The sequence below is a fragment of the Macrobrachium rosenbergii genome, chromosome 56, assembly GCF_040412425.1.
Source record: "Macrobrachium rosenbergii isolate ZJJX-2024 chromosome 56, ASM4041242v1, whole genome shotgun sequence".
In the NCBI taxonomy this organism is placed as follows: Eukaryota; Metazoa; Arthropoda; class Malacostraca; order Decapoda; family Palaemonidae; genus Macrobrachium; species Macrobrachium rosenbergii.
In genome coordinates, this window is record NC_089796.1 from 47835157 (window position 1) to 47844971 (window position 9815).

Genomic DNA, 9815 nt, shown 5'->3' on the forward strand with positions numbered 1-9815 from the left:
GCTTTCGCAACTAGCAGGAATGTCATGACATCATAAAACGTGTGCGTCCAAATACTCTACGGTGATTAATGGCTAGAGGTTCGTGTTGGGCGGGACCTCAGCGGCTTGAGCAAGCATGTTACTTGGCCTTTGCTGGGCGCTCTCATATCCTCTAAGGGGTGCAATGTGCCCAGTGGTTCTGGGCATGCTGTCTGGTCCCTGTTGGCTCGTACATTTCTTCTCCTGCTGGAGGTGAGTATATGATCTGACTCTTGTTGAATATTCAGGGTTGGTTTCTGGATAGCAATGCTTACTGCTTCGGTTATTAAGAGGCGACCATAGTTATCTTCTCTGTGTACGACCTGGGTGCCTTCTATCAGCTCTTATAGAGATGGCTTCATGTCATGAACATCTACAGTATATAATGTTGATGAATGACTCCTTGATTTCTATGAGCCATCATATGTCTCCGAAGGGTAGTTGTTTTGCGCCTGATGTAGTTTGGCTGTGAGATTTACACATCTTCTCTGGACATGTGAATTTGTAAACTACGTTCGTGCACATCTCCTTTGGTCCCACCGCCGTGGTGCTATTCTTCATTATTAGGGCTGCTACAAGGTTAGGCTTACTATATGTTCTGAGGCTCATTTTGCGGTAAGAGGCTTTTGGGGTTACACCTCTGTTTACTATCCCACGTAGTGCGCAGCAATCCTTCTTGTATGCAGACCCATAATGTAGACGAAGGTAAACGATCAGACTCTCCTTTCTTGCCGTCATGTTGGGTTGGTAAAATTCATCCATTTTCCTTTTTTATTGTACTTTCAATGATTTGCTTTGCATAGCCGTTGTTTTTCAACAATTGGAAAATTCAGTCACGTTTGTTATGGATCTCTCTCCACGATGTGCTGCGTGTGAAGGCTCTGTTGGCATACACACTCAGTTGACTTTTTATATGCGTCTGGGCATTCTCCTTGTGCGTTCAAACAACAGCCAGTGTTCGTTGCTTTTGTATACACAGTTGTTTTGAATTGTCCTTCTTGTTGTTTGACCAGGACATCAAGAAACGGTAAAGTCTTCTGCTGGCTGTGCTTTATGGTGAAACTGAGCATTGATTTTCCAGCAGCAGGAATGCGCAAGCCAACAGGGACCAGAGAGAAACCCCAAACCACCGGGCACATTGTGCCCCTTAGAGAACACGACAGAGCCCAGCGAAGGCCAAGTAACCCGCTTGTTTAAGTCGCTGAGACTCCACCCAACATGAATTTCCAGCCGTGAATCAGTGTAGAGCATTTGGACATATACATACACACAAATTTAATATTATACACATTTATGTATAAACAGAAATTTTTTTATTTGTACCTTTACATGCACTATTAAATATCATTTATTTTTGTATCTTGTTTTCTGTATTTGCAAACTAACAAGTAAGATTTAACTAAATTTTAAACATATATTTAAGGAAACACTACCACATTGTATTATATTTTGAATATTTATTTAACCACACGTTTAAACTTTCACTTTTGTTGTCGTATATGTTCTTTGTACCCGAAAGAATGCACTGAAATGGTTAAGCTTTTAATCCCTTGAGCAACCAGTACCCAGACGATGATATAAATAGGCTGAAAGACCAGGTTGTAAGTCAGTAGTCGCATGATAATGTCATAACAGGCGAAACAGCTGTCGCGACAAAAATCAATAAATGGAAGAAGGAAGTCTGCATATTTTTCACCAGAAATTGATGAACGAGAATCGTGGACCTTGGTCGGTATGAAGATACCTGCAAGAAACTTATTGATGCCACTAAAGCAATAACTTAATATATATATATATATATATATATATATATATATATATATATATATATATATAAATATAAATATATAAACTTTATCACTTACACAATTATCTGTGCAATTAATACAGTAACTGACAGGACTTCATTGAAACTGGGTGCTATCTAGCAGAGACATTTATTCAATAAAAGTTACAAGCTTTCCAGGACTAACAGTCCTCACCGTCAAGTATCTGTCGAATGACCAGACACATGGTCCAGCTGTATTTATATGTGTGTGGGGGAGTGGATTAAAGCGATTATCCTCCGTCCCCTGTGTGGCACCGCCATCGTGACCTCGGCTTTTCTCTGCCCACAGTTCTTTCCAGGTGTGAATTTTCCATGTGGTTTCTTGTGTTTTTGCATTTCTTTTCCATTGTAGAGTATGAGTTTTTTCTTGGTAAGCTGCCTTCAAATCCGTTTCCAATGTTGCCTGCCATTACACTGTTTGTGCATGTTATGAAGGCATTCTCTACAGTCAGCCTGGCCATGCTGTTTGTGTTCCTGTACAAAAAATTAATATTTTCCCAGTCTATTTTGTGGTCTTTTTCCCAACAGTGTTTGGCAACTGCTGAAGTCTGATTATAGTGCCTTATGTTTTGTAAATGTTGTTTGCCTCGCTCTTTGCAAGGATTTGCCACTTTCGCCGAAGTAACACTCTTCACAGTATGGACACGCTGCCATGTATACCCACCTCTTACCTCTTCCCCTTCTGCCAACTTTTTGTTTCTATTTCATTCCTAATAGTGTTTTTGTGACTGCCTATCAATTTGAAATTAGTCCTGGAAAGCTTGTAACTTTTATTAAATAAATATCTCTGCTAGATACCATCCAGTTTCAGTGAGGTCCTGTCAGCAATATATACATATGTATGTATGCATGTATATAAATAAATATATATATATATATATATATATATTATATAGGTGTATATATATATATATATATATATATATATATATATATATATATATATATTATATATGTGTATATATATATATATATATATATATATATATATATATATATATATATATATATATATATATATATATATATATATATATATATATATTTTCATGATGTATATAATATGTAATATTTATGTGGCCTTGTAATATTTCATTTATTATGAATTATGTGTAATGATAATGATTGTTGAAATAGGCTATCGTATGTAGTTTAGTATCAGATCTCCAAAGCTAGTGATTTAAGTAAATTAACAACATAATTTAAAATTAATAATTTCTTTCCTGATAAAGTGTAGTATAAGGAACACGTGTGCCCAAGCAAAGGTTTGTTTCACATGAACTGTCATTGCAAAAGATAACGTGCTGACAGGCCGGGAATAACAACTGCCATCAGTTTGATCATGTTTTGTAAGATTTCATGGCTCTGGTCATGTTTGCAATTTTGCGAGACGAACAAGTATTGTCCTGATTGCGTTCAATTACGTCATCTTCCTTCCAGAAGAAATTTTGTATCTCACACCCAAAATGCCTTAATGAAGTCATATGACTTGAATTTCTACTGGAATCCTCAGATTAATTTTTCATTCTTATTTCTGAGACCGATCAGTTTGGTTCCCTCTCTCTCTCTCTCTCTCTCTCTCTCTCTCTCTCTCTCTCTCTCTCTCTCTCTTCTCGTTCTTAAAAAGAGAGTCTCTCTCTGTATCTCATTTTTAAGATAATACATCTGTGGTCACTGGTATTAAATATAGCTTTTGAGATCTGAGTATAGGGAAAGTGTATACATTTGGAAGGCGCCATATAAAAAGTGTGTTTTGTGAAACTAAAGCAGCAGCTGCAAAGGGATTTTACAAAGGTTTTCACAAGCTTGTGTAAGGTAAAGTGAGTTTTACTTATTATTACCATGGTATATTTAGGTGTATTAAGAAATTTTTGCCTTGACAAATTTATTATTGATAAATCTTTTGTGTATTTTTGTGTTCTTGTGTTTGCAATCTCTTGATTTTTGTTAGTGATTTAACATTTATTTACTTAGCATTTTAAATATTTCTTAATAATTTAATCAGTCTGCCTCCGGCAACCGCAGGGGAAAGACGTGTTCTCATGACTGCCTAGTATCCGAGGAAAGTAGCCCGTGAGGTTTTTCAAAATCTTTCCTCGATTCTAGGTCTTCGGCATCGTTCTGGCCTCTTATTTCAGTGCCAGCATAGCTAGGCTTATGTGTCACCCTTCTTTGTGGCAAAACTTCAAGAAAGTAGTAAATAACATGATTCAAAATGAAGATTAAGATACAAGACAATAGTCCTAAACCGCATGACGAGCCAAGTAGACGGCTCAAGTTATGGCAGTGTATAGGCGCCATCCAGGCTAGAGTCCAAAGAGTAATCCACGCCAACACAGCATTCTTTGTCAATGTTCACGAAGATGACTCAGAAAAGATTCTTAATTCAGAGAACAGGACAGTTTTGCAAATGAAGAGTTTGAGGTAATAGACCCCAGAATATAATTCCATGAAAACTATAGTAGCAAAATACCTAGACGCTACAACGGCAGAATACGGAGAAGACGACCTTAAAGACAGTATCGAGAGGAAAAACGAATGGGCTGCAGTGGATGAGGTGATAAAAATCCAAAACAATTCCCACACCATGAAAATAAAGTTTGAAACACCGAAGATGGCAAAGAGAGCCATAGAAAGAGGATTATTTGTAGCCTACCAATACATTCCAAGTGAACACATTGAAGAGGATATATTTGTCAATTTGTCATTTTGCTACAGATGCTACTCTTATGAGCATCTGCTCAAGGAATGCCCTAAAGATAATAACTATAAAATATGCTCTGAATGTTCATCACATGATCATACATACAGAGAATGTAAAGAAAAACGAGAAAATGTGTTAACTGCAATCAACAACATAGAACTTTAGCATGAAATGCCCACTGAGAAAGGCCCTAATAAAAAGAAAAATTCAAGAGATCAAAGCAAACAGAAATGCAACATCCACTACAAGCAACCGTACAAGTTACGCCAAAGTTACAGCCACTAATACAGGAAATTGCCAGGCTAATGCAAACAACATCCAAAATAATATAAGTAGAATACAAGAAGAGACAAGAATCACGATAATAACAAATTTAGCAATAAAACTGGGGCTGCGCCAAGAAGGATTCTACCCCTCAGTAATAAACAGCATATTAGCAGATAACAATTTACCTACAATACACTTCTCTAAAGAAACAATAAACATGATAGCAAGCACCATGGAAAGGAATAAAAGACAAGAAAACCATACAAGCAAAGCAGAAGATTTACAAGCAACTCAGGATATACAACAAGATATGCAAGACTGCACACAATATGAAGAAAACACAGCAGAGAGCTCAGAAGACGACTCATCAGAAGACTTTACACTCGGAATTGAGCCCAGTTCGGACTCGAACTCACCAATCCATCCTTCAGGACGCATAAGTAATTTGCAAGAAACGCAGCATCAATTAACAGAAGACATACAAGCCTCACTACCAAGCTTCTCAGGTTTTTCCAACTCTCCCATCTTACAAAATCCACAGGGATCAACTTCAGCATCAAAAAGTACTACGCCAGTAATAATAACACCAGAAAACGGAAAAGTGAAAGAAAAAGAACAAAATTACTAGACCACTGTAACTCGAATGGACCCAACTCTACGAAGAATTAAAATAATTCAGCACAACGTCAAATCCTGGAAAACAAAGAAATTTGAATTATACAATATATATAGAGAAGAAGACCTGACATAATATTAATCAATGAACATGGTATGAAACGAAATGAAACTCTGAAAATGTTTGGATATAATACATATACGCAAAACTTTGCTGATGAACCCTTTGCAGGAATTGCAATAGCAATCAAGAGTAATATTAGACATAAGATAATAGACGATTTCCAAGACGACTTTTTAGCAGTCCAAATTCAAACTAACAAAGGACCAATAGTGATCGCCACGGCTTATAAGCCGCCAAGAAGACATTATTTCCCACTTCCGGATGTCATGAAGTTAATGAACAGGAGAGAACCAACCTACCTCATTGCCGATCTAAATGCCAGACACCAAATATTTGGATATAGGCAATCTAATTACACAGGACAAGAAATAGTCAGATTAATAAATAAAAAGTATATCATACACTTAGGACCTGATTTCCATACCTTTGTAGCAAATAACAGAAAAGGAAAGCCAGATATAATATTGGGAAATAATAAAATTCACCTCAATATTGCCATTACAAGAGGACCAGCAACCTCCTCCGATCATATACCAATGGTAATTACACTGTCAACCAATCCAATAATGATTCCATCCTTAGAAATACCACATATAAAAAGAGCAAGTTGGGAAAGCTTCAAAAATGAAATAGAAGAAAAAATAAGTAGACAACTAACAATAAATTCAAATGAAATGGAAATAACAAAAGAAATAGTAGATGGCGAGCTTGAAGAATGGTACAAAAATATAGAGGAAGCAATAAAAATCATATACCCATAACTAAATACACCACACTTCCACATCCTATTAGTAGTGATAAGTTGAAATTGATACAATGGCACTACAACAACATCCAAAACACAGTACTTATAACAGGGTGGAACAACATATTAATGAGAAGATATGTGTCATTACAAGAACAGTTAGTACAAGAAAACTCAAGATTATATCATCAAAATTGGGAAGACCTAATAAAAAACACAGAAATACAGTACAATAACCCAAAGCAATTTTGGAACTCCGTTGCAAGACTGATGGGAAGCAAAACTAATACTTCGCCATACATAAAGCATGGGAATGAGAAAATATATGATGACAAAGAGAAGGAAGTACTGCACAAGGCCTACTGGCAGGAAATATTCCAGATAACACAGAAGGATAACCAAAATTTCGACAACCAACATGAGACAATAGTCAATGAATTCATTGAACAACATAGAAACAGAGCAAATCCGCATCATGCAGCTGATATTAGCAGACTCAATGAAGACTGCCCATTAACAAGGAAAATAGAGTTATGGGAAATCAAAATAATAATTAAAAATTTTAAACACAAAGCACCAGGAAATAGTGGAATTAACAAGGTCATAATTCAAAATTTACCAGACATTGCACTCGAAAAATTAAGAGAAATATACAACTGGGCCCTCTCAATGGGATATTTTCCAATTATATTCAAGAATGCAATAATGATTTTGATACCCAAACCAGGAAAAGATACTAGTCAGGTAGAGAAGTATAGACCAATATCATTACTAGAAGTACCTGGCAAAATATTTGAAAAAATAATTAACAACAGATTAGTGTTGTTCCTAGAAGGTAATCAGCAACACAATAATAATCAATATGGATTTAGAAAAGGAAGAGGGACCCAGATTGCAATAGCAACAATATATGAGAGTATTGCACTATCACAAAGAAGAAGGTACCTATGTAACCTAGTATGTAGAGATATAACAAAGGCATTTGACAAAGTATGGATACAAGGACTTCCAGTACAAAATATTACATCTCAACCTTCCAGACATTTTTGAGAAAATACTATGCAACTTCATCAAAGATCGAACAGCAGCAATCAAGTCACAAAATTACATAGGGAATCCATTCCCGTTACAAAGTGGAGTCCCACAAGGATCTGTACTCAGTCCAACACTATTCATATTATATACATCAGATATGACTTCACCACCAGAGTACTGTACTGATGTCTGCTTTTGCAGATGATATAACTCAAATAATTATACACCCAGAAAAACGCACTCGAAGAAGGGATCCAACTTTGAAAAGACAAGTAGCACAAAAAACAATGAACCAAATTGAAAGAATAAATCAGTTTGAAAAGAAGTGGAAGATAAAGACAAATAAATCTAAATTCCAACTAGTATCAGTGTCTGCTTACAAACCTGCACAAATAAATGTTAGACCAACAACCGATGAATTTTAGTAAAAGCACAAGAATACTAGGAATGCAATTCGGACAAAGAGGAATATCAAGACACGTGAGAGAAAGGCTAAGAATAGCAAGAACACAAAATACAAAGCTAAAACGATTTAGGAATATGAACACAAATATCAAAATCCATTTCTACAAAAGCCTAATCAGACCAATAATGGAATATCCACCAATACCCACGTGTTTAGCATCGACTTCAATATAAGTGCATTACAAAAATTCCAAAATAAGATACTAAGGTCCGCAGTGAGAAACAATCAAGAAGATGACGGTCTGAATATAGAACAAATACACAAAAATACAAAGTAGAACCAATTAATCAAAGATTATACAGACTGGCAACCAACATATGGAGCAAACTAGATCAGTACAACAGTGAATTAAGAGAAGAATCCGTAGCAGAAGAGAGAAACCACCAAACAACACAGACCACAGATGGTGGAGAAGAGTATCTTCATATCTTCATCGTGATGAACCTCAACCATTATATTATTAAGAAAAGCCTTGTGAAAAAGTAATATTTAGAATTTACTATGTAGGTATCATGCAAAATCATTATGATAATTAACATCAAGGTTAAAATGAAATTGGAACTAATTTTTTATTTTATTTTATGTTTTAAATATGATTATACTAATAAGAAATAAAATTCAAAATATGCAATATGTACAATTTACCATGTTGTTATAATGTAAAATTATTATTGTATTATGTTAATATTAGAAAAATTGTACCCTTACCTAAATAAAATTGTGGATAAACCACAATTGACATTACTCTTACTAATATTTCACTTTCTAAAGTATTCCCTACCATGGTTAGCTAGCTAACTGCCCTCACCCTTCTTTCACCCATCTTACCTATCAGCTTAAAAAAAAAAAAAAAAAAAAAAAATTTAATGCTGCAGACTTGATTTAATTTTCATTTACAAAGAATTTCTTTTCAAATCTTGAGTAATTCTTGATAGTTTACATTTTGCTTGATTAATCTAATTTCTTGATAAATTAAAGTTTTGTGATTTAATTTTGTTTAATAATTTAATTCAAGAATTACTTAAATTTTGTGTTGTTTTCAAGTAAAAGTAAATTTTTCAATTTGTGAATTCTAATTATAAATTTTGAATTTAAAAATAACTTGGCAAAGTGATAAACATGTTTTGTTCCTTTAGTTTTGCTAAAGTGAATTAAGACCAGGAAAACAGTTAAAGTTGTTTGATGGAGTGATGCCCTTTTATTCTAGTATATCTCTTGTTTAATATTTGAAACCTCACCGTCCTTTTGATAAACTTAGTTTGATTTTTCATGTGATTAATGAGCTTTTAAGGGATCACTGTTACCTTTAGAGTACTCAGTCATAAATCTTTTGTTATGAGAGTTCAGGTATCTGGCTGAAGTGAGGTGTACTTTTGAAATCTGTGATTAGCTGTGTAATAACCAGGTACTTGGTACACATAGTGACAATATATATATATATATATATATATATATATATATATATATATATATATATATATATATATATATATATAAATATACAAAATTACAACAGCATTGTTATCATTATACCTGTCTTGATGATTGATGACTGAGTGGCCAAAGTCACTGTCTAGTGTTGTTTCCATAGCAGACATTGCAATGAAATCCGTTGATGACAAAGGACATATACATATATATATATATATATATATATATATATATATATATATATATATATATATATATATATACTTATATATTTATATATATATATATACTTAGTATACATACATACATATATATATATATATATATATATATATATATATATATATATATATATATATATATATATATATATATATATATATATATATTACTAAAAGGACCTCATTCAAACTGGATGGTATCTAATGGAGTTTTTATTCAAAAAGTTACAAGCTTTCTTGGACAAACAGTCCACATTATCAAGTATCCGTACAATGAGCAGACGCGTAGTCCGGCTGTATTTATATCTGTGTGCTGGGTACTTTTATTAATCCTATAATCGCCTAGCTCTTCCTGTGTGAC